Source organism: Hyla sarda, chromosome 7 (assembly GCF_029499605.1).
Source record: "Hyla sarda isolate aHylSar1 chromosome 7, aHylSar1.hap1, whole genome shotgun sequence".
Lineage (NCBI taxonomy): Eukaryota > Metazoa > Chordata > Amphibia > Anura > Hylidae > Hyla > Hyla sarda.
The window spans coordinates 102,443,503-102,470,788 of NC_079195.1; the positions used below are offsets into that span (position 1 = coordinate 102,443,503).

General features: G+C 45.6%; 1 long non-coding RNA gene across 1 annotated transcript in view; it reads left to right on the forward strand.

Moving 5' to 3' along the window:
- The first annotated feature begins 2,625 nt into the window (after positions 1–2,625).
- The window catches only part of LOC130282113 (uncharacterized), a 34,918-nt gene continuing 10,257 nt past the window's right edge, over positions 2,626–27,286 (forward strand). The window contains exons 1-2 of the long non-coding RNA XR_008846248.1: positions 2,626–2,724; positions 3,546–3,627. This is a non-coding gene — a long non-coding RNA (uncharacterized LOC130282113). The remainder of the gene's footprint in view (positions 2,725–3,545; positions 3,628–27,286) is intronic.

Here is a 27,286-nt window from a genome sequence, read left to right on the forward strand (position 1 = left end):
GGGAGAATATCCCCATAGGAACTGCACAGCTCCCGGGACGTGACATCATCATTGAGCAGTTAGACAGAAAACTTCAGAAGCTAATAACTATTGAAAGGATTAAGATTTTTTAATAGAAGTAATTTACAAATCTGTTTAACTTTCCGGAGCCAGTTGATATATATAAAAAAAGTTTTTGCCTGGAATACCCCTTTAAAGCAAAGTGGAAATGGAATTCACATTTTTTTATTTTTTTAAATATGCCATTTTGCTTGTTTTTTAGTGAAACACGGCGGGTGCTGACAGGGAAATACAACTCAATATTTATTCCCCTTATTCTGACATATTTAGAAACATCCCATATGTGGCCCTACATGACTCACACACAGGCCTCAGGAGCACCGTGTGGATTTTGGGTCTTCCTTTTATTTACAATATTTTGTAAACACCTAATCAAGATACAGGGGCCTTTGGGTTCCAAAATATATTTTTGCGAGACAAATTAATGTTTTCATGGTTACCACTTTGAAGTACATGTGACACTCTGAAGCTTTTTATCCCATATTTTATGAGATGGCACGAATAAAAAGAAATCGGTTCTGCCATCATTTTTTTATTACATTTTTTACTGTCATTTTTCATGCAGTATAAATTACATGTTATTTTTAGTCTGCCGTTCGGTAAGATTTTGGCGATACCTAATTTATATACAATTTTTATGGTTTATCCCATTTACATCACAAAAATATATTTTTTGTTACAATTTTGTTTTTTTGAGTGGCACCATATTTTGAGAGCTGTAACTTGACATTATTATTATTATTTTTTTTTACCAATGGAGCTGTGTGAGGGCTTATTTTTTGCGGGATAAGTAGCGGTTTTGAATAGAATAGTACTATGTTGGTGTATGTCTGACATTTTGATCACTTTTTATAAAATTTTTAGGGAGGCGGGATTACCAAAAAGCAGTAATTTTTGAAAGATTATTATTATAATTTTTATTTTACGGTGTTCACCAAGCGGTATCAATGACATGGTAATTTTATTCTGCAGGTTGGTACGATTATGGTGATACCTCATTTATGCACTTCATTTGAGGGTTTATTACTTTTACACTATAAAAACTTTTTTTGATAAAAAAAAATCTTGTTAGTGCATCGCTATTTTCTGAGAGCTGTATTTTTTTATACTGACAATGTTGTGTGATAGCAAATTTTTTCCATGAGGAGTTGATGTTTTTAATGGAACCATTTTGGGATACATGGGACATTTTGATCACTTTTTATTTTAGTTTTACAGAGACAGCATTGATATAAAGCCATAAATTTGGCAAGGTTTTTATTATTTTTTACGGCGTCTATCATGTGGGTTGAATAATGTGATGGTCTTATTTCTTGGGTTGTTGGGGACGTGGCGATACCAAATATATGTATATCATTTTTTGGGGGGAAGGGAAAGGGAGATTGTGTATGTTTATTTATATTTATAGTAAAATCAAAGAGAAAACATAGCCTGCACTCACCGCACAGTACGGGTATCTCGGCCTCAGATTCCGGACCTCCTCGGTGAATGGGAATAGCAGCCGCAGCTGACAGCGCTCAGAAAATGGGCAACAGCCGGCGGTTTCGCGTTACAATCAATGCTTCTTCGCGTTGATTGTAACGCGAAACCGCCGGCTGTTGCCCATTTTCTGAGCGCTGTCAGCAGCGGCTGCTATTCCCACGTCACCGAGAAGGTCCGGAATCTGAGGCCAAGATACCCGTACTGTGCGGTGAATGCAGGCTTTGTTTTCTCTTTGATTGTACTATGTTTACTGAAGTCGATTCTCTGTCCTAGCACCGCCGCGGGTTTTTGAACTAAGACTCCCAGAGCTGTCCTTGGTCCATAATAGTGGATTTAGATACAAGTTGCTAGTGCCACTGTTTTTTCTGTCCTCTTGAGAAGTATATTATTTATATTTATTATTTATATTTTTTGTTTGTTTTTTATTATTTATTTATTAAATTTTTTTTTGCTCCGCCACTTTAAGGGGCGGCTTCCTATAGGTGGCGTGACGTGTCGTGCATCAGACGCCGCCAGACTATGCAGGGAAACTGCATAATAGGTGCAATGCCTGCTGGGAGCAGACGTGCTGTGCACAGTTATGCACGTCTTCTCATAGCCCAGCGTGCTCTCAGCACAGAAGAGAAGGCGTGAAGGCCAGCAAAGCCACCTGCGACTGAAACTACATCTCCTGCTCCTGATGACAGATGCTGATCTTCTGGTCATGAGGGTGAGTGAAATGCCAGAGGAGGGATGTTCGGCAGTGTGTATGTACAATAGATGTGTGTGTGTGCTTGTATGTTGTGTGCATGTAAGATAGCTGTATGTATGTATGATGTTTGCATGCATGTATAATAGATGTATGTTTAAGGCCAGTTCACACTTCACTGAATTTCTGGGGACTCTGCTGCCTGTATCTACTGTGGGGGAACTCTGTTGCTGCCTATACTTACTGTGGGGAAACTCTGCTGCTGCCTGTACCTACTGTGAGGGAACTCTGCTGCTTCCTGTACCTATTGTGGGGGAACTCTGCTGCTGCTTGAACCTAGTGTCCCCCATTTTCTGCTGCTGTCTACCTACTGTAGGGGAACTCTACTGCTGCCTGTACCTACTGTGGGGGAACTTTGCTGCCTGTACCTACTGTGGGAGAACTCTGCTGTCTGTACCTCCTGTGGGTTACCTCTGCTTCCACTTATACCTACGGTGAGTGTACTCTGCTACCACCTATACGCACTGTGGGGGAACTCTGCTGCTGCCTATACCAAATGTGGGGGAACTCTGCTGCCACCCATACCTAATGTGGGGAGCTGCTGCCTACCGAATGTGAAGGACTATCTACTATGTTCCTGCCTAGCTAATATGGGGAAAACTACCAAACTACTAGGGGGCTACCTACATAGGGGGTTTCATACAAGGGGCAGCTATCTGGGGAATTTACCTACAGGGCGCATGACTACCTTCCTGGGGGACATTAACTACCTGGGGGTATGATCTACTAGGGGCCATTGCCTCCTGGGAACACTACCTTGGAGCATTACCTACCTGTAACTTCTGTAAACAACACCTTATTTTCTGTCCACTAACATAAAAAACTCTGATAGTGCTCCTCCCGAGACTAGACTCTGGATCCTCCACTGGGTTGAGGGGGGTGCTGGCTACCTACTTTACTAACTACCTGGCTACCTAATTTTATACCTAGATGCCTAACTACTTACCTACATACCTGGCTTACTACCTACATACCTGGCTGCCTAACTAAATATGTACATAGCTGGCCTTCATACACGGCTGCCAAACTACCTAGTTAGCCACCTACCTACATTCCTGGCTACCTACCTAAATATCTGGCTACCTGATCTACCTACCAAGTTACCCACCAACATGGCTACCTACCTACTTGCCCTTTTATTTTGCAGGACACCAAGGAGGGCATTATTACAGTTTGTGGGCCTATAGATGGAAAGATTATGTAGAGGAGGGGAGGGCACTGGAAAAATGCAGAGTCTGACATGTTTGTCTCGCAGATATTAATAAATTCACATGGCAGATTGATCCGGATGGAGAAGAAAAGGAAAGAGGATGCTGCTGATCAGAAAACATGTAATTGTGAGTCCCTAGATGTAACTTTAAGCACTTATATCATATACAGATCCTATGTACAGCTACTGACATATGATCCTGTATATAATGACTTATATTGTATACAGATCTCTGGACAGCTACAGTATCTACCGCTATATGGTCACTGTTTATAATCACTTATATAGTATACAGATCCTGTATAGTATACTGGTTTGTGTATAGCGGTTTTATTCAGTACAGTATGGCGGTTTATCAAGTTATTGTGTGGTGGTATATATTTTCTCCTTGTATACTGGTATTTTTGATCATGGAAATTATTTGACCTATTTTACCAACATTAAAGTGCTTCTTACATATATAAATTTTAGTTTATTTTGTGTGTGGAATTTTGGTTTAATAGGGGCATGGCAGAAGTGTGACCAGCAGCAGAAGCTCGCAGGGGACCATTGCCTCTTTTTGGTCCAGGGGCCCTGAGTGTTGTCAGTCTGCCCCTCCTCATGTCCACTGGCAGTCTTTTATTTTTTTTGGTGATGATATTCACTGATCTGTACTGCAATGCATTATCCCTATCAGTGTAACACTGACAGCTGTCATTGTTTCACTGATATGCAGAGCAGATCAGACTCTGCCTCATGCAGAGCCTGATCGGTGTCACGATTCGGCTTACAGGTAGTGGATCCTCTGTGTCAGCGAGGGATTGGCGTGGACCCCGCTGGTGGACCGGTTCTAAGAGGCTACTGGTGTTCACCAGAGCCCGCCGCAAAGCGGGATGGTCTTGCTGCGGCAGTAGCAACCAGGTCGTATCCACTAGCAACGGCTCAACCTCGCTGACTGCCGAGAAGGCGTGGGACAGAAGGACTAGGCAGAGGCAAGGTCAGACGTAGCAGAAGGTCGGGGCAGGCGGCAAGGTTCGTAGTAAAGATGGATAGCAGGAGTTCAGGTAACACAGGCTTTGGACAACACTAAACGCTTTCACTGGCACAAGGCAACAAGATCCGGCAAGGGAGTGCAGGGGAAGTGATGTGATATAGCCAAAGAGCAGGTGGAAGCCAATTAAGCTAATTGGGCCAGGCACCAATCATTGGTGCACTGGCCCTTTAAGTCTCAGAGAGCCGGCGCGCGCGCGCCCTAGAGAGCGGAGCCGCGCGCGCCAGCACATGACAGCAGGGGACCGGGACAGGTAAGTGACTTGGGATGCGATTCGCGAGCGGGTGCGTCCCGCTGTGCGAATCGCATCCCCGACGGCCATGTCAGTGCAGCGCTCCCAGTCAGCGGGACCGACCGGGGCGCTGCAGGGAGAGAGACGCCGGGTCCCTGCTCCGGGGAGGAGCAGGGACCCGGAGCGCTCGGCGTAACAGTACCCCCCCCCTTAGGTCTCCCCCTTTTTTTGTCCGACAACTGCTTTACCTGGGACGAGGACACCAGGAGTGAATGGAGGGTTTCCTCAAAGGCAGGCAGTACAGCAGGAGTGGGAATGGGGAGGGAGGGCAGAGGGCGAAGCCTGGCACGGGGCAGTGTGTCACCAGGACGGGGGCCATGAGGAGGCACAGAGGCTTGCCTGACGGGACTGGGAGGGGGGGAGAGGCACTTCCTATGGCAAGCAGAGTCCCAGTTCTTGATCTCCCCGGTAGTCCAGTCAAGGGTGGGAGAATGAAGCCGGAGCCATGGCAGACCGAGGAGGACCTCAGAGGTACAGTTGGGAAGGACGAAGAACTCAATCACTTCGTGATGGGGTTCAATACACATCAAGAGGGGTTCTGTGCGGTAACGCACGGTGCAATCCAATCTGACTCCGTTGACCACGGAAATGTAGAGCGGCTTGACGAGACGGGTCACCGGGATGCAGAATTTATTCACCAAAGACTCCAAAATGAAATTCCCAGAGGCACCAGAGTCCAAGCAGGCCACGGCTGAGAGGGAGGAGTTGGCTGAAGGAGAAATCCGCACGGGCACCGTGAGACGTGGAGAAGCAGACTTTGAACCAAGAGACGCCACACCCACGTGAGCTGGGTGCGTGCGTGCGTTTCCCAGACGTGGAGGACGAATAGGGCAATCCACCAAGAAATGCTCGGTACTGGCACAGTACAGACAAAGATTTTCTTCCCTACGGCGATTCCTCTCTTCCTGGGTCAGGCGAGACCGATCCACTTGCATGGCCTCCTCGGCGGGAGGCCCAGGCGTAGACTGCAAAGGATGCTGTGGGAGAGGTGCCCAGAGATCTAAGTCTTTTTCCTGGCGGAGCTCCTGATGTCTCTCAGAAAAACGCATGTCAATGCGGGTGGCCAAATGGATAAGTTTTTGCAGGTTGGCAGGAATCTCTCGTGCGGCCAGCACATCCTTGATGCTACTGGATAGGCCTTTTTTAAAGGTCGCGCAGAGAGCCTCGTTATTCCATGATAATTCGGAAGCAAGAGTACGAAATTGGATGGCGTACTCGCCCACTGAAGAATTACCCTGGACCAGGTTCAGCAGGGCAGTCTCGGCAGAAGAAGCTCGGGCTGGTTCCTCGAAGACACTACGGACTTCAGCGAAGAAGGACTGGACTGTGGCTGTGGCAGGATCATTGCGGTCCCAGAGCGGTGTGGCCCAAGACAAGGCCTTTCCTGAAAGAAGGCTCACTACGAACGCCACCTTAGACCGTTCTGTAGGAAACAAGTCCGACAACATCTCCATATGCAGGGAACATTGAGACAGAAATCCACGGCAGAGTCTAGAGTCCCCATCAAATTTGTCCGGCAGGGACAAGCGGAGGCTAGGAGCGGCCACTCGCTGCGGAGGAGGTGCAGGAGCTGGCGGAGGAGATGGTTGCTGCTGTAGCAGAGGCAGAAGTTGCTGTAACGTGGCGGTCAACTGCGACAGCTGCTGTCCTTGTTGGGCAATCTGCTGCGATTGCTGAGCGACCACCGTGGTAAGGTCAGCGAGACTTGGCAGTGGCACCTCAGCGGGATCCATGGCCGGATCTACTGTCACGATTCGGCTTACAGGTAGTGGATCCTCTGTGTCAGCGAGGGATTGGCGTGGACCGTGCTGGTGGACCGGTTCTAAGAGGCTACTGGTGTTCACTAGAGCCCGCCGCAAAGCGGGATGGTCTTGCTGCGGCAGTAGCAACCAGGTCGTATCCACTAGCAACGGCTCAACCTCGCTGACTGCTGAGAAGGCGTGGGACAGAAGGACTAGGCAGAGGCAAGGTCAGACGTAGCAGAAGGTCGGGGCAGGTGGCAAGGTTCGTAGTCAAGATGGATAGCAGGAGTTCAGGTAACACAGGCTTTGGACAACACTAAACGCTTTCACTGGCACAAGGCAACAAGATCCGGCAAGGGAGTGCAGGGGAAGTGATGTGATATAGCCAGGGAGCAGGTGGAAGCCAATTAAGCTAATTGGGCCAGGCACCAATCATTGGTGCACTGGCCCTTTAAGTCTCAGAGAGCCGGCGCGCGCGCGCGCCCTGGAGAGCGGAGCCGCGCGCGCCAGCACATGACAGCAGGGGACCGGGACGGGTAAGTGACTTGGGATGCGATTCGCGAGCGGGTGCGTCCCGCTGTGCGAATCGCATCCCCGACGGCCATGTCAGTGCAGCGCTCCCGGTCAGCGGGACCGACCGGGGCGCTGCAGGGAGAGAGACGCCGTGAGCGCTCCGGGGAGGAGCAGGGACCCGGAGCGCTCGGCGTAACAATCGGCTTCTGTAGCCAGGAAACCAGGGGCCGTTCAGAGGTCCCTAGTTGCAATGGCTACACATGAGACCCCGCGATTGCATGGTAGGGTCTCATTGGTGTTCCCTCTGTCACCGGCGATCGGTGCCACGGTCACATTGATCGCAGCACTGAAGGGGGTTAACTGTAAGGATCGGAGTACAGCTCCGCTCCTTACAGTTGCGGCAGATGCCTGGCGATTTGCGATCATCGCCCCCCGCGGCGCCGAGATCGTGAATGGATGTGTATATATACGTCCGTTTGCATTAAGTCACAGGCAAAATGGACATATATACATCCGTTTGCGGGAAGGGGTTAAAGGGGTACTCCGGCACTAAGACATCTTATCCCCTATCCAAAGGATAGGGGATAAGATGCCTGATCATGGGGGTCCCGCCCGCATTGTGATGTCATGGCCCCTCCCCCGTGTGATGTCACACTCCGCCCCCTCAATGCAAGCCTATGGGAGGGGGCATGATGTGAAAAGTCCATCATGTGCAATAGCACAATGCTGCATGTCAACACTGCCCATATTTAGTCTGTCTTGCTGCCTGTAAGAAGCTGTCATGTGCATTAATATTACTATCATTAATGCTGGGAACATTGCAAAAATACATCATCTCCTTGAATCCCCACCACTTCCCTTCCATTCTGGTGCTTATTGATCAGGAAAGTCCCCGTCCCCCCCATTTCCAGACTTTCAGAACTTTTTTTTAAAGGAAACCAATCTTCAGATTATACCCTATATAACACTTGGCAAAGCGTTATATAGGGTAAAATCTTTATCCTCACCATCACCAGGGGATGCTCCTGCCCCAGGGATGGTGAGGATATGAACTTATAAGATGCTCCCCGCCAGCCCTGTAAGTAGTCCCCTGGGCAGGGAGTTCCTCTCACCTAGTCCTGTGTCTTTGGCCAGCAGTGACGCCCCATCCGCTTGATTGACAGGCCGAGTCATCGATTTGCTCCATCTGTTAAGTGAGCAGAGCGATGACGCGGCCCATCAATCAAGTGGAGGGGACGTTGCTGCCGGCCGAAGACACGGGACTAGGTGAGAGGAACTCCCTGCCCAGGGGACTACGTATGGGTTGGCGGGGAGCATCTTATAAGTTCATATCCTCACCATCCCTGCAGGCAGGGGCGTTCCCCTAGGATGGTGAGGATAAACATTTTACCCTATATAAAGCTTTGCCAAGCGTTATATAGGGTAAAATCTGATGATTGGTTCCCTCTAAAGCCCCTGATGACTTATTTAAAGTAGAACTCCAATTATTTTCTTGTCTGCATAGTGCTGCACAGACTACTATTAATTGATAATGTAGAGGATTACATGCTATGTGTATACCTTTTTAGAAGCAAAAAAGCAGGCTCTAGCTTATAGTCCAACACGGGTGCTACTGAAGTGTAGTATACATACAGTAAAACCACTGAGAAAAAAGTTCTACACCAATAGACAGCACACACCCAATTATGTAAAAATGTACAAATCTTTATTTCAAAACATACATAAAATATACATAAGACTCAAAGGGGTACTCTGGTTAAAAACTTTTTTTTTTTAAATCATCTGGTGCCAGAAAGTTAAACAGATTTGTAAATTACTTCTATAAAAAAATCTTAATCCTTCCAGTACTTATTAGCTGCTGAATACTACAGAGGATATTTTTTATATATCTTTTTTTATATATATATATATATATATATATATATATATATATATATATATATATATATGTGTGTGTATATATATATATATATATATATATATATATATATATATATACACACACACACACACACACACACACCGGTATATGATTTATTGGATGTGAAGGGTTAAACTTAGTTATGTGGTTTCACTAATAATAAGATGATTATTAATTATCTAGGTATCAGATTATTTTCTTATACAATTGAATATGTGGAGATCTCAATATAGCACTATATATAATTTGCGAGGCAATTATGGCAATTATGGTTATTGTGATTAATACTGTTAGGGTGATGGGAATGTGTGATATTGGTAATTTTATGGATATACAAATGAGTAAAAAAAATGTATGCACGTATGTTATGACGCAATGGTTTATGAGAAGCATTGCTTTAAGGTGATTTATATATTTATGTATTATGCTCACGTATATATTGTAAAGTAGTGTATATTATGTGATAACATTACGTATACTTGTATTAGGCCACACCTATGGCTTGATGACACAAAACCTCACAGATCATAATCACAAAAAATAATAAATAGAGGTGCTGTAAAATATAACTTTTAATGATATTCTAAAATCCACCACAAATATAAAAGAGTGGAGTGAAACCAACACCATAAAGAATGGACCCAATCGGTACAGCCCTGCAATAAGGGCCACAAATTACTAGCACTAACCAGACTTGGTTGTTTGAATATTAAGGAAAGGCAATAATCATCTACATTATAGATTACAATATGGAAACCAACTTTGGTATTGCACAAAAGATGCACAGCAATCTAACAGTATACATTCAACACTCTTCCCCCAACCCGACGTGTTTCTGTACCCACTGCCTGTATAATTATGGCATGGGAACATCCTCAGGGGTTCATAAGGAGAGCAGAGCTGGTGTACGTATAAGACTCGGATATTCATTCTGTCTCCACAACTCCCCTGAGGAAGTCACTGGCAGGGTGACGGAAGATGTGGGGTCTGGTGGGATGGCTGTCCCTCCTGGCATTTTGTAAAAATGTATCTGGTCCTCCTTTTACTTGTATTGCACCTAAGGGGTTGATGATTAAGGTTGCTCTCTTTATTACGGGGAATCTTCGTGTGATATGTACTATGTTTATGATTTATACATAGAGTATTACCATTTGCTGTGATATTGTGTATAATTGGGAGTGCACTGTTTATTGGTGTAGAACTTTTTTCTCAGTGGTTTTACTAAATCTTCTTTTAGTTGATGTGTCAAATGCCATTGTCGGTCTTTCTTTCCCCTTTGATCACTTCACTTAAAGAAGTCTCATGTGTAGCCCACATTGTGCCTCTGGTTGGCTCTCATAACACTGCATAACACTAGGCTAAAGGCAGCAAGTGATAGAGCTCAGTGATATCTGCTCTCACCTTCCCGGTATGGGTAGCAGAGTCTCCCTGTACACAAATAGGAAGAGACCTATGGGTCAAGCTTTGGGGTTTGGGGAGCAGTAACACTTTCTTGACTGCATTTGTGTTTTTATGTTTGGGAACATTGCAGTGTCTCAATAAATCATAATTTTATTTTAGGAGTTTTGATCACTATAAGTAAGCAGGAATATGATTGGTGTTACGCCGAGCGCTCCGGGTCCCCGCTCCTCCCCGGAGCGCTCGCTTCACTCCCTCCGCTGCAGCGCTCCGGTCACGTCCTCTGACCCGGGGCGCTGCGATCCTGCTGCCAGCCGGGATGCGATTCGCGATGCGGGTAGCGCCCGCTCGCGATGCGCACCCCGGCTTCCCTACCTGACTCGCTCCCCGTCTGTTCTGTCCCGGCGCGCGCGGCCCCGCTCCCTAGGGCGCGCGCGCGCCGGGTCTCTGCGATTTAAAGGGCCACTGCGCCGCTGATTGGCGCAGTGGTTCCAATTAGGGTTTTCACCTGTGCACTTCCCTATATTACCTCACTTCCCTTGCACTCCCTTGCCGGATCTTGTTGCCTTAGTGCCAGTGAAAGCGTTCCTTGTGTGTTCCTTGCCTGTGTTTCCAGACCTTCTGCCGTTGCCCCTGACTACGATCCTTGCTGCCTGCCCCGACCTTCTGCTACGTCCGACCTTGCTTCTGCCTACTCCCTTGTACCGCGCCTATCTTCAGCAGCCAGAGAGGTGAGCCGTTGCTAGTGGATACGACCTGGTCACTACCGCCGCAGCAAGACCATCCCGCTTTGCGGCGGGCTCTGGTGAAAACCAGTAGTGGCTTAGAACCGGTCCACTAGCACGGTCCACGCCAATCCCTCTCTGGCACAGAGGGTCCACTACCTGCCAGCCGGCATCGTGACAGTAGATCCGGCCATGGATCCCGCTGAAGTTCCTCTGCCAGTTGTCGCTGACCTCACCACGGTGGTCGCCCAGCAGTCACAACAGATAGCGCAACAAGGCCAACAGCTGTCTCAACTGACCGTGATGCTACAACAGTTGCTACCACAGCTTCAGCAGTCATCTCCTCCGCCAGCTCCTGCACCTCCTCCGCAGCGAGTGGCCGCTCCTGGGATACGCTTATCCTTGCCAGATAAATTTGATGGGGACTCTAAGTTTTGCCGTGGCTTTCTCTCCCAATGTTCCCTGCATCTGGAGATGATGTCGGACCTGTTTCCCACTGAAAGGTCTAAGGTGGCTTTCGTAGTCAGTCTTCTGTCCGGAAAAGCCCTGTCATGGGCCACACCGCTCTGGGACCGCAATGACCCCGTCACTGCCTCAGTACACTCCTTCTTCTCGGAAATCCGAAGTGTCTTTGAGGAACCTGCCCGAGCCTCTTCTGCTGAGACTGCCCTGTTGAACCTGGTCCAGGGTAATTCTTCCGTTGGCGAGTACGCCGTACAATTCCGTACACTTGCTTCAGAATTGTCCTGGAATAATGAGGCCCTCTGCGCGACCTTCAAAAAAGGCCTATCCAGCAACATTAAAGATGTTCTGGCCGCACGAGAAATTCCTGCTAATCTACATGAACTTATTCACCTAGCCACTCGCATTGACATGCGTTTTTCTGAAAGGCGTCAGGAACTCCGCCAAGATATGGACTCTGTTCGCACAAGGCGTTTCGTCTCCTCGGCTCCTCTCTCCTCTGGTCCCCTGCAATCTGTTCCTGTGCCCCCCGCCGTGGAGGCTATGCAGGTCGACCGGTCTCGCCTGACACCCCAAGAGAGGACACGACGCCGTATGGAGAACCTCTGCCTGTACTGTGCTAGTACCGAACACTTCCTGAGGGATTGTCCTATCCGTCCTCCCCGCCTGGAAAGACGTACGCTGACTCCGCACAAAGGTGAGACAGTCCTTGATGTCTACTCTGCTTCTCCACGTCTTACTGTGCCTGTGCGGATGTCTGCCTCTGCCTTCTCCTTCTCTACAGTGGCTTTCTTGGACTCTGGATCTGCAGGAAATTTTATTTTGGCCTCTCTCGTCAACAGGTTCAACATCCCAGTGACTGGTCTCGCCAGACCCCTCTACATCAATTGTGTAAATAATGAAAGATTGGACTGTACCATACGTTTCCGCACGGAGCCCCTTCTTATGAGTATCGGATCTCATCATGAGAGGATTGAACTTTTGGTCCTCCCCAATTGCACCTCGGAGATTCTCCTTGGACTTCCCTGGCTTCAACTTCATTCCCCAACCCTGGATTGGTCCACTGGGGAGATCAAGAGTTGGGGGTCCTCTTGTTCCAAGAACTGTCTAAAGCCGGTTCCCAGTAACCCTTGCCGTAACTCTGTGGTTCCTCCAGTAACCGGTCTCCCTAAGGCCTATATGGACTTCGCGGATGTTTTCTGCAAAAAACAAGCTGAGACTCTACCTCCTCACAGGCCTTATGATTGCCCTATCGACCTCCTCCCGGGTACTACTCCACCCCGGGGCAGAATTTATCCTCTCTCTGCCCCAGAGACTCTTGCCATGTCCGAATACGTCCAGGAGAATCTAAAAAAGGGCTTTATCCGTAAATCCTCCTCTCCTGCCGGAGCCGGATTTTTCTTTGTGTCCAAAAAAGATGGCTCCCTACGTCCTTGCATTGACTACCGCGGTCTTAATAAAATCACGGTTAAGAACCGCTACCCCTTACCCCTCATCTCTGAACTCTTTGATCGCCTCCAAGGTGCCCACATCTTCACTAAATTGGACTTAAGAGGCGCCTATAACCTCATCCGCATCAGAGAGGGGGACGAGTGGAAAACGGCATTTAACACCAGAGATGGACACTTTGAGTATCTGGTCATGCCCTTTGGACTGTGTAATGCTCCTGCCGTCTTCCAAGACTTTGTCAATGAAATTTTTCGTGATCTATTATACTCCTGTGTTGTGGTATATCTGGACGATATCCTAATTTTTTCTGCCAATCTAGAAGAACACCGCCAGCATGTCCGTATGGTTCTTCAGAGACTTCGTGACAACCAACTCTATGCCAAAATTGAGAAATGTCTGTTTGAATGCCAATCTCTTCCTTTTCTAGGATATTTGGTCTCTGGCCAGGGACTACAGATGGATCCAGACAAACTCTCTGCCGTCTTAAATTGGCCACGCCCCTCCGGACTCCGTGCTATCCAACGCTTTTTGGGGTTCGCCAATTATTACAGGCAATTTATTCCACATTTTTCTACCATTGTGGCTCCTATTGTGGCTTTAACCAAGAAAAATGCTGATCCCAAGTCCTGGCCTCCTCAAGCAGAAGACTCCTTTAAACGACTCAAGTCTGCCTTTTCTTCGGCTCCCGTGCTCTCCAGACCTGACCCTTCCAAACCCTTCCTATTGGAGGTTGATGCCTCCTCAGTAGGAGCTGGAGCTGTTCTTCTTCAAAAAAATCCTTCCGGGCATGCTGTCACTTGTGGTTTTTTCTCTAGGACCTTCTCTCCAGCGGAGAGGAACTACTCCATCGGGGATCGAGAGCTTCTAGCCATTAAATTAGCACTTGAGGAATGGAGGCATCTGCTGGAGGGATCAAGATTTCCTGTTATTATCTACACCGACCACAAGAACCTCTCCTACCTCCAGTCGGCCCAACGGCTGAATCCTCGCCAGGCCCGGTGGTCTCTGTTCTTTGCCCGATTTAATTTTGAGATTCACTTTCGTCCTGCCGATAAGAACATTAGGGCCGATGCTCTCTCTCGTTCCTCGGATGCCTCAGAAGTTGATCTCCCTCCGCAACACATCATTCCACCTGACTGCCTGATCTCCACTTCTCCTGCCTCCATCAGGCAGACTCCTCCAGGAAAGACCTTTGTTTCTCCACGCCAACGCCTCGGAATCCTCAAATGGGGTCACTCCTCCCATCTCGCAGGTCATGCGGGCATCAAGAAATCTGTGCAACTCATCTCCCGCTTCTATTGGTGGCCGACTCTGGAGACGGATGTTGGGGACTTTGTGCGAGCCTGCACTATCTGTGCCCGGGATAAGACTCCTCGCCAGAAGCCCGCTGGTTTTCTTCATCCTCTGCCTGTCCCCGAACAGCCTTGGTCTCTGATTGGTATGGATTTTATTACTGATTTACCCCCTTCCCATGGCAACACCGTTATTTGGGTGGTCGTTGATCGATTCTCCAAAATGGCACATTTCATCCCTCTTCCTGGTCTTCCTTCTGCGCCTCAGTTGGCTAAACAATTTTTTGTACACATTTTTCGTCTTCACGGGTTGCCTACGCAGATTGTCTCGGATAGAGGGGTCCAATTCGTGTCTAAATTCTGGAGGGCTCTCTGTAAACAACTCAAGATTAAATTAAATTTTTCCTCTGCATATCATCCCCAGTCCAATGGACAAGTAGAAAGAATTAACCAGATCCTGGGTGATTATTTGCGACATTTTGTTTCCTCCCGCCAGGATGACTGGGCAGATCTCCTTCCATGGGCCGAATTTTCGTATAACTTCAGGGTCTCTGAATCTTCCTCCAAATCCCCATTTTTCGTGGTGTACGGCCGTCACCCTCTTCCCCCCCTCCCTACCCCCTTGCCCTCTGGTCTGCCCGCTGTGGATGAAATTTCTCGTGACCTTTCCATTATATGGAGAGAGACCCAAAATTCTCTTTTACAGGCTTCTTCACGCATGAAGAGGTTCGCGGATAAGAGGAGAAGAGCTCCCCCCGTTTTTTCCCCTGGAGACAAGGTATGGCTCTCCGCTAAATATGTCCGCTTCCGTGTCCCTAGCTACAAGTTGGGACCACGCTATCTTGGTCCTTTCAAAATTTTGTGTCAAATTAATCCTGTCTCTTATAAACTTCTTCTTCCTCCTTCTCTTCGTATCCCTAATGCCTTTCACGTCTCTCTTCTCAAACCACTCATCCTCAACCGTTTTTCTCCCAAATCTGTTCCTCCCACTCCTGTTTCCGGCTCCTCGGACGTCTTCTCGGTCAAGGAAATTTTGGCTGCCAAAAAGGTCAGAGGGAAAAATTTTTTTTTAGTTGACTGGGAGGGTTGTGGTCCTGAAGAGAGATCCTGGGAACCTGAGGACAACATCCTTGACAAAAGTCTGCTCCTCAGGTTCTCAGGCTCCAAGAAGAGGGGGAGACCCAAGGGGGGGGGTACTGTTACGCCGAGCGCTCCGGGTCCCCGCTCCTCCCCGGAGCGCTCGCTTCACTCCCTCCGCTGCAGCGCTCCGGTCACGTCCTCTGACCCGGGGCGCTGCGATCCTGCTGCCAGCCGGGATGCGATTCGCGATGCGGGTAGCGCCCGCTCGCGATGCGCACCCCGGCTTCCCTACCTGACTCGCTCCCCGTCTGTTCTGTCCCGGCGCGCGCGGCCCCGCTCCCTAGGGCGCGCGCGCGCCGGGTCTCTGCGATTTAAAGGGCCACTGCGCCGCTGATTGGCGCAGTGGTTCCAATTAGGGTTTTCACCTGTGCACTTCCCTATATTACCTCACTTCCCTTGCACTCCCTTGCCGGATCTTGTTGCCTTAGTGCCAGTGAAAGCGTTCCTTGTGTGTTCCTTGCCTGTGTTTCCAGACCTTCTGCCGTTGCCCCTGACTACGATCCTTGCTGCCTGCCCCGACCTTCTGCTACGTCCGACCTTGCTTCTGCCTACTCCCTTGTACCGCGCCTATCTTCAGCAGCCAGAGAGGTGAGCCGTTGCTAGTGGATACGACCTGGTCACTACCGCCGCAGCAAGACCATCCCGCTTTGCGGCGGGCTCTGGTGAAAACCAGTAGTGGCTTAGAACCGGTCCACTAGCACGGTCCACGCCAATCCCTCTCTGGCACAGAGGGTCCACTACCTGCCAGCCGGCATCGTGACAATTGGTCAGGCTCACAAGCTACTATATAAATGTTTTATGTTTCCCTCTTCATAACAAATAGACAAGGGAATGGCAAATTCCATATGATTTGTCAAACTGCCATCACTGTAATTGGTTTCTTGTTCAATGAACATAAAGCATAAGCAAATTATGCAGAATACCATTTATTATATACACAACATACCATTCTATGTTATAGAACACCAATTCTTGTGACAGTGAAAAACATTTTGCATCAGGACAACATTTTTTGTAACAAATGAGACAACTGCAAGAAAAACTCATTTTGAAATGCATTCGTTACTTTTGTGTCTACTGGATTTAAAGGGGATTTATGGGTATTCCAACTTGTAACACTAATCCCCTATTCTCTGGAAAAGGAATGAGACATCACTTCATAGTGTCCCAAAAGAGCTAAGGAGGGATGCAGGGATGCTGGGAGTTGGAGCCACATCAATGTGATATTTATGGCCTATCCTATGAGTAAGCCATGAATATTAAAATTCAGGAAACCCTTTTTAGGATAGGGTCACATGTAGCACATCGCTAGTTAAAATTCCGCTTGCCGACTTTCTTCTGTGGAATTCTTCAAGCAGAATTTCTGCAAGCAAAACCTATTGAATTCAAAGGGTGGTAGCAGCAGAAAATCTGCAAGCGGAATTTCAGCTGCGGCAAACCCGCTGCAGATGTGCTATGTGTGACCCTAAACTAAACCTGACTTTTCATTCATGTATTTTACATTTTCTTTTAACCGGATGAGATACGTATAAAGCCTGATGGGCTGTATTTGTGCGAGGGGCGGAAGTAATTATCACTCCCTGCAATTCCAGGTGGGGCTTATTGGGAACAGGTGAGGGCGTGTGTATATAACTTCCCCCTCTCCTACAGGGGCGGAGCACGTGTCGTTTGTGGAAATCTCTGCTTCCTGTGGCAGTCTGGTGTTTCAATCTCCCACAAAAATCTTCAGAGATGCTTCTCACGGTGCGGAGGCCTTGCTGATCATGAGTCTGGGGGGTGCAGGCGCGGCATTCTGGGCAGCTCCGCTGCCTGTCTTATCTGGGGATGCTGTGTCTCACTCTGATTATAAGGTAATATTGGGCAGGTATGGTTCTGGCTGGCTCTGCCCGCAGCGGTAGTGGGGGACAGGAGCGGCAAGCAGGTGAATTAAATCTGTGCTGGGGGTGGTGCGGCCTCAGCATTTCGCGCAGCCCGCTAGCTGCCTCATGGCGACATGTGGACTGCCCGCCACCCACACAACTACAATTGTCTATGCTCTTGTCTGCTATCGTTAATCTAAAGTATAGTGTAATGCTCTGCAGAGGGTTGTTTCAATATGACGTTTGCTGTATACAGTGTGGTGCAATGCTCTGCAAAGAGTTGTTTCAATATAATTTTTGCTGTGTGCTGCGGTGCTCTGCGGGGTATACGGTGCCCTTGCAGTATACGGTACAGTGTAATGCTCTGCAAAGGGTCTCGTTACAATATAACATGTACTGTATAACGGTATAGTGCAGTGCTCTGCAGATGGTCTCGTTACAATATAGTATACATGATATACAGTTATGGTGCAATAATCTGCAGATGGTCTTGTTACAATTTAGTATACATGATATACAGCTATGGTGATATGCTCTGCAGATGGTCTCATTACAATATAGTATACATGATATACAGCTATGGTGCTATGCAGATGGTCTTGTTACAATATAATATATACTATATACAGTATAGCGCTATACTCTGCAGATGGTCTCATTATAAACAAACTTTATACAGTTAGTGCAATGCTCTGCAGATGGGATGGTTTCAATACGACATATTATATAGGGCATAGTGCAATGCTCTGCAGAGGGTAGTTACAGTTAGCATGTCCAGTGTGGTGCTCTGCGAAGGGTCTCGTTGCAACACAGGGTGGCATTTACTGTTTGGTGTGGTGCAATACTCTGCAGAGGATCACGTTGCAGGGTAGCATATGCTGTGTGTGGTGATGCAGTGCTCTGTAGACTGTCTTGTTTCAATATAGTAAACAGTAGGGTGCAATGCTCTGTAGAGATATAACATAGGCTACATCCAATTAAATCATAGTATACACTGTGTAATGCTCGTTATTTGCACGATCATGGTATCCATACGGTTCATACGCTTGGTTTATTATGGGCATACACTCATTACTGGTACAAGGTGCACACGAGTAGAGCATCTTCACGGTTTGTTAACTCCATGAGTTTCTTATTGTCCGTACTCTCATGGTTAATTCATACGCTTATGGCACACTTCTCGTACGCGCATAGTATGTATACAGTTTCATGTGCTAATATCATTATATACGGTACATATACTCACTGACGATACATTCACAGCATTTATATTGTGTAAACTCGTTTATGCTGTTCACCTCATGGTTATTCTCTCACTCGCTGGTGTTTTACACGGTCCACAAACTTGGCATTTATGCTGTTCACATATTCTTGGCATGTTCACGGTCTTATGTTCTTTCTACCATGTTACGTTCATGGCAATCAAACACCTCATAATTATCACTGGTTCATACGCTCAAAGTATCGTTCGGTTCATATGTTAATGGTATTTTCATACTGGTTACGGCAGTATACTGCCTATAGCAATTATACGGTTCCTACACTCATGGCAGTTATAGTGGTCACACTCTCACGGTTCTTAAGTTGTTCACATGTTCACCGCATTCATACACGCAGGTTTCATACGCTCATGGCAGTTATATTGGTCACATGGTTATGGTTTTGTTGTTCGCGCTTTCATCGCATTCATACACGCAGGGTTCATACGGTTCATACGCTCATGGCGTTTGTATTGGTTGCGCGGTCATGGTTTTGTTCACGCGTTCACCGCATTCATACACACAGGTTTCATACGCTCATGGCAGTTACATTGATCACACGGTTATGGTTTTGTTGTTCACACGTTGATCGCATTCATACACGCAGGGTTCATACGCTCATGGCAGTTATATTGGTTACAGGGTCATTGTTTTGTTGTTCACACGTTCACCGCATTCATACACGCAGGTTTCGTACGCTCATGGCAGTTATATTGGTCACACGGTTACGGTTTTGTTGTTCACACGTTCATTGCATTCATACACGCTGGTTTCATACGCTCATGGCAGTTATATTGGTCACACGGTTACGGTTTTGTTGTTCACACGTTCATCGCATTCATACACGCAGGGTTCATACGCTCATGGCATTTATATTGGTCACACGGTTATGGTTTTGTTGTTCACACGTTCATCGCATTCATACACGCAGGGTTCATATGCTCATGGCAGTTATATTGGTTACAGGGTCATTGTTTTGTTGTTCACACGTTCACCGCATTCATACACGCAGGTTTCGTACGCTCATGGCAGTTATATTGGTCACACGGTTACGGTTTTGTTGTTCACACGTTCATCGCATTCATACACGCAGGATTCATACGCTCATGGCAGTTATATTGGTCACACGGTTACGGTTTAGTTGTTCACACGTTCATTGCATTCATACACGCAGGGTTCATACGCTCATGGCATTTATATTGGTCACACGGTTATGGTGTTGTTGTTAACACGTTCATCGCATTCATACACGCAGGGTTCATACGCTCATGGCAGTTATATTGGTTACACGGTCATGGTTTTGTTGTTCACATGTTCACTGCATTCATACACGCAGGTTTCATATGGTTCTCACACATAGTGTCATGCTGTTTCGTGCAGTTGTGGCCACGCGCTCATAGCATGTTCACAGCATTATACTGCTCATAGTACTCATACCTCATAGCGTCATACCACATATTAATTCGTAGCACATATGCTCAACGCTTATACTGCACATGTACTTGTAGCATTTATACTGCACATACACATGGCCTACATCAGGCACATATGCTCTTAGCATTGATACCGCAAGTATACTCATAGCATTATACTGCTCATAGTATCATACCACTATACGCTCATAGCATTTATACCACATATGCTCGTTGTATTCATACCACAGACATGTTCACGTCATGTATATTGCACATAGAATTGTAGCAATACACTACACGGACATTCGTAGCATTCATTCTGTACATACGATGGTAGTACTTATTCTGCGTACATGTAGCATTCATTCTGTTATGTTCTCTGCACTAACATCCATAGCATTTACTGCACATGGGTAATGGTATTTATTCTGCATGTTCATCCATAGCGTATACACTACACACATGCTCCCGTAGCTTTTACTGTACGTATGTTTATAGCATTCATTCTGTGTTTTCATGCATAGTCTTTTATACGGAAAGTTCACTCAGGTTTGTCAGGATGTAGCCCTATTGCCTGACTCCTCTTCAGGTTAAGGGGTCAATGTCGGTTGCTACTGACTCGTTCAGAGCAATCGCATTGTTGTTTATTGTCATGACCTGACAAGTTCTCAGGTCAGATACAACCTCCTCTGTTGTATTTCACAACTACGTTATCAGTTATAGTACACATATTCAACTATCTGGCACAGGTACTCGTTCAAAGGGTGGTCATCATTTTAGTGGCACTAATCGGCTGTTCAATACCCGGTCACCTGACTCGTTCCTTCAGGGGTTGAATCGCGGTTGTTACTGACTCACATTCAGAGCAACCAATTTCAGGAATACTCACAATGTTAACCTGTTGCCTGACTCTTCTTCAGGTTAAGGGGTAATGTCAGTTGCTACTGACTCGTATTCAGAGCAATTTTGTCGTTGGTGTATTTGTTATGACCTGACACGTTTTCAGGTCAGATACAACCTCGTCTGTTGTATTTCTCGATTACGTTATTTCGTTATAGTACACAGATTCAACTATCTGGCATAGTTGCACGTTACGCTCATAGTCTGGTTATGTTCATAGCTTTATTTTGTTGTACTGCACATGGGTAATAGTTTTTCTGCATTTCCATCCTTAGTCTACACTACACATATGCTCCCGTAGCTTTACTGTACTCATACTCATAGCTTTCATACTGCATATTCATGCATAGTGTTTATACGGAAAGCTTATACAGCTTTGTTAGGATGTTGCCCTATTTGCCTGACTCATTCAGCTTAAGGAGTTAATGTCGGTTGCTACCGACGAATTTTCAGAGCAATTACATTGTGGTTCATTGTCATGACCTGAGACGTTCTCAGGACAGATACAGCCTCCTCCGTGGTATTTCATGACCACGTTATCAGTTACTTATAGTAGACATATTCAACTATCCGGCATAGTTGCACGTTGTCTATCTTTTTAGATATATGTTTACACTTTATTTTCTAGCCATGTATGAGGTATTAGAGCATAAATTCATAATGTTCCTTACGTTTTCACGGTACTTACGCTCCCAGCTTGTGTATGATACATGCACCAGTACACAGCATTTGTTGCATACTACCATAGTTGTATGCGGGTAGGTTATTATGTGCATGCGTTCCTAGTGTTGAATAGCAGTTGCACCTCTGGCTGTACATATATTTACAATACACTATTACAGTATTCATATTGTGCTTACATTCATTGCAGATATATCGAGCACATATTCTTAAACCTCCTACGTTTGCAAGGGGGGATGCACCACATAGGTTATTGTTACAGACATGTCTCAGAGCAATAACATATTGAGTAGCGACTTGTAGTTGGGTATACTGTTAGCAGGTTATGCCGTACATACGGTTAACATGTTTCATGCGGTGCACACAGGGGAGGTAGATCATTTGCTTAGGGTATTGGACACAATTGGTCATTGTTGTTACTGACACGCCTTCAGAACAACACGCCAGCTTCATACAGGTATCTTTTCCTGAATACTCATGATGTTACCCTGTTGCCTGACTCCTCTTCAGGTTAAAAGGGGTAATGCCAGTTGCTACTGACTCGTTTTCAGAGCAATTTTGTTGTGTGTTATATTTGTTATGACCTGACACGTTTTCAGGTCAGATACAACCTCGTCTGTTGTATTTCTCGATGACGTTATCATTTCGTTATAGTACACAGATTCAACTATCCGGCATAATTGCACGTTCTCTTTTAAGGAGGGCCAGCATTTAGTTGCAGATATATTGTGCATTTAATACAGTTACATGACTCATTTCTTTGGGATCGGGGATTGAATCGTGGTTGCTGCTGTCTCATTTCAGAGCAATTGATTTGACATGGTTATGTAGGTAATCTGACACGTTTCAGATAGCATACAATCTCAATATGGCATTTCACACTTACGTATTTGAAAAAAAAAAAAAAAGTGGTTTACAAAGACCTGTGACGTTTACAGGTACAATGATTTCACAAAGACCTGTCATGTCTACAGGTTCCGCGGGGACCTGTGACTGGTTCAGGCACGACAGTGTCAAAAAGATCTGTCAGGTCTACAGACATGATGGTTCACCTAAACACTGGTCACGTCTACAGATACGTTGCTCTCGCAGGGAGCTGTCATCTGCAATGGGTCATCACTTCCAAGTCCAGTTGGGTCAGTACAGTGGCTAGTTAGGTATGTCTGTTACAGTCTCAATCAGGTAAGGGGCCTTTGTGAACCTTGTCAGACGACATGACCCACACGGTCTATCAGGTAGATAGGTATTTCTTGTCATTTACCTGTCAGTTTAGTTTTTGCCTCTTAAATAGCAGGGGATTGGTGCTTGTCAGACCTGCCATGAAGTTAGCCTTTCCGTGTCCATTTGAAGTAATGTCACAAGTAGGGATGGTGATGGGTATAGTTCAGTTAGTATATTTGGCAGGGAAGGCTATTCTCAGGTTGATTCTTTACAGATGGACGTTACTACCACGGTTTCAAAGGTATGGTTACCACCTCTAGTAGTCACTAGTTGGTCAGGGCTACTCTTTCAGCACACTAGGTATAGTCTACTTCGGGTATGTGAAGATTGATGCTGGATGTAGAATGTTTTATTTCAGGAATTGTATCCATCCTAGCATGGTTGCTTTTTGCCCTCTATAGGCGTGCCCTCATTGCGCGGTTATGGCACAACTCAGACCGCTATGCTAGGGTAACATCTTGTATAGGTATGTAGGCAATCTTTCCTGTCACTAGTACACGTATGGAGCCCCAATCACAAGTATAAAGCCTGATGGGCTGTATTTGTGCGAGGGGCGGAAGTAATTATCGCTCCCTGCAATTCCAGGTGGGGCTTATTGGGAACAGGTGAGGGCGTGTGTATATAACTTCCCCCTCTCCTACAGGGGCGGAGCACGTGTCGTTTGTGGAACCCTCCCAACCCTCCCTTATCTTATTCCTTCACTATAGTGCATGCCCTCTATAGGCGTGCCCTCATTGCACGGTTATGGCACAACTCAGACCGCTATGCTAGGGTAACATCTTGTATAGGTATGTAGGCAATCTTACCTGTCACTAGTACACGTATGGAGCCCCGATCACAAGTATGGTATATTTTAAGGATGATAACCCTGAAATACAGTGATCCCTCAACTTACAATGGCCTCAACATACAATAGTTTCAACATACAATGGTCTTTTCTGGACCATTGTAAGTTGAAACCAGACTCAACATGCAATGTTATGGACAGTCCAGATCTGTGAAACGTGTCAATGAACTGACCAATCAGAATGGGCATTCACTGGTAAAACTCCTGTATTACTGAAGCGTATGCACTGACTGGTGTCTGGTAGCGCCCCCTACAGTAGAGGGAGGTATTACATGTTCTTTACTACTCTTTGGGCCAGGGTTAGCTGCTCCTTTGGACACCAGGTGAGGGCGGCTCCATGTTACTTTTTTTTTTAGGACATCGGGTGTTCTGTACAGGACCCCGAAGAAGCTCCTGTCCTCTACATAGACCAGTGTTTCCCAACTAGTGTGCCTCCAGCTATTGCAATATTACAACCCCCAGCATGCCTGGACAGCCGAAGGCTGTCCGGGCATGCTGGGAGTTGTAGTTTTGCAACAGCTGGAGGCTCCCTGCTTGGGAAACACTGACATAGACAGTGATTTACAGCTCCCAGCAGATCTTTCTTACCTTTATATGTAAGGATTTGCTTTATCTGTATTAGTTATCTTCTTATTTTTCTTAAATTCTCACTTTTTCCTATTATTGGATGACATTTTGGTGCCTTTAGAACCAATTACCAGGTTTCCATAGAGTTATGGTCTCAACATACGATGATTTCAACATACAATGGCCGTCCTGGAACCATTTAATATTGTAACTTGAGGGACCACAGTAAGTCAAAATGTAAGAACAGAAGTCAAGTGCATTCATCTAAAGTCTGATCAGAGCTTTTATTAGGCCTTTGTCATTCTGTGGCATGTTTGAGAAACCCAGACTCATAGACTTTATTGGGAAAATGTCATAATTTTGATGGCTTTCAGTTGTCATTGGTTAGGAAAAATAAAGATGTCATATCCTGGGTCGACACTGGTAATTCGTTATAACTACATAGATCATTGTGGCATCAATTTGAAAACACGCTGACATAGTTTTATTTGATGATTTACCCCCTACTGTAAATTATAGAAGTAACATGACAAACTAGAATCCTGACACAAGGCTCAACAGGGGTTGGCTCATTTTTTTCATTATTTGCAATATATCTGTCATAGACAAGCTGACATACTGTAATGTTTTAAAGATGTCTTTGGAGATCAGTGTTATATTTGTTGCTATCAGTTCTGTCAAGTCTCTTTGTATTTGCAATTTTCCCCCCCTGTCAATATTTTGTGAAACTTGGTGTCTACGGCTTCTAACGCCTAAAGAGAAAGAGTACATGTCGTCCTCTAGCTGCGTTAGCATGCTGTCATGGCCTTTTATGAACAACCTGGACTTGGGGTGGGTCTGCTGAATATTTAATAAAGCATCTCAATGCAGAAAAAGAACATGTACAGCTTGAGGTATATATATATATATATATATATATATATATATATATATATATATATATATACATATATAGAAAACGCAGAAGGTAGCAGCACACCATTGGCAATAATGGGAGGTGGGTGCATATTTAGATTGTCGGCCCCAATGGGGACAAGCACCACTTTCAGTGTACAATGATGCAGAATTTGTGTGCGCTATATAATGAATTATTATTACCTACTGTATTTAAATTTTTTCTTTTACACTGAAGGGTGTTTTCTCTTAGACGCTAAATGTGTTAGCCAAAAAAAAAAAGTAAATAAATTGTGGCATCGTCCATCACATGTTCTGTGACAGAATTATTCTCCCCTAAAAGAATTCTTCTGTTTACCATTTGTTTTGATTGAAAGTTTCACAGCGTTACATTGAAATGATAACAATGAAAATAGAAGTATGCAACAATAGGGAATCGTTTTCCAAGGATATCAATTTGAATAATGCAATGTCATCAAGTCTATAACAGAAATGGCCATGTTTAGTAGCGTGACAAAATAGTGCATAAAAAAAAGTCGCAGTAATAAGTGACTTTCAAATAATTATTTTCATTTAATAATGTCAATTTCAAAACAATAAAGGAAATCCTACTGAAATAACAACAGATTTATTATAGGTTGCCTTGGTGGTGTCGTGTCTTTATTCACTTAATGTTATATTATAGTATAAATTGTGAGTCTCACCTTCATAAAGCCATTTTTGTCAAAAGTTATAATGTCCATTCTGATTAATTTCATTCTGTTCTTCAAGTTTGAGGTGCCTCCTGGATCTCCAAAACGCTGAAAAGCTAGACCTAGAATGTGTTGGAGTGTGGAACATAATGATATCTGTCCCTCTTATTCCTTTGACCGGCTATTCTAAGCTCACATTGATAACCATTCTAAACTCTATAGCCCTCATTTACTAAGGTAATCCCATCACTTTTTGTCGGGTTGTGCGACTTAAATTGTGTCACACAGCTCGGACGTCACTTTATGCGACACATTTTACCGTCATGACCCAGCATCTCTCCGAGTGGTTTTAAAACCCGAAAAAAGGGGCGTGTTTTTTGAAAAAAGGGGCACATTCCCGACAAAACAAAAAAATCCCTCTGTGTGAGAAAATACACATAAAAACCTGTGGGTTTGTTGAAACCAAAACCCTACACCTTTGAACAGTCGGTAAATTTGTTAAAATGGAGTGTTTATGTTGAAAACCTTTTTATAGACCTTTGTATATTATTTAAACCCATTTTTTTGGAAATGTATTTCATTGTATCTGTTAATTGACTATTTTTATTACTTATTAACCTTTTAGTTTATAATTAAAATTTATACATAATACATCCCGATCAGGATTATATTTATTGTAATCTAATATTTTTTTTTAATGGTTTTTCAATTACAATTCAACAGGTTTCAGGGTATATTACAACCAAAAATGTTTATCAAGGCAGCCTCAACCATAAAAAAAAAAAAAAAATAAAGAAAAATACTGATCAATCATGGCCATTCCCTTTCACACAATCACTCCAAGATAAATACTCCATTCTTAGTAAATGAGGGCACATTTGTCAGTTCGTGTATGTTAGGTATTTGGGTTGATTTCCATCTAGAGACAAGAAGTAATCTTGCTGATATACATATATTACAAACGGGAACCTGTATTTCTTTAGGCATATTTTCAACGCCAAGCAAAAGCAGGAACAGGGACGGAGTAAATGTGACGCGTTGTGGAGCAATTTTATTAATCATTTGTTTGATATCCAAGATGAATTACCGTATTTTTCGCCCTATAGGACGCACCGGCGTATAAGACGCACCCAATTTATAGGTGCAAAATCTAAAAAAAATAAAGATTTTGAACCCAATAGTGGTCTTCAACCTGCGGACCTCCAGATGTTGCAAAACTACAACTCCCAGCATGCCCGGACAGCCAACGGCTGTCCGGGCATGCTGGGAGTTGTAGTTTTGCAACATCTGGAGGTCCGCAGATTGAAGACCACTGCATAGGAGGTAATACTCAAGTGTCCCCGCCGCTCCGGACCCGTCACCGCTGCCCTGGATGTCGCTCCATCGCTGTCGCCGTGTCCCCGCCGCTCCGGAACGTCTCTGCTGCTTGCCGGGTATCCTCGCTCTCCGTCGCCGTCATCACGTCGTTACGCACGCCGACGCACGTA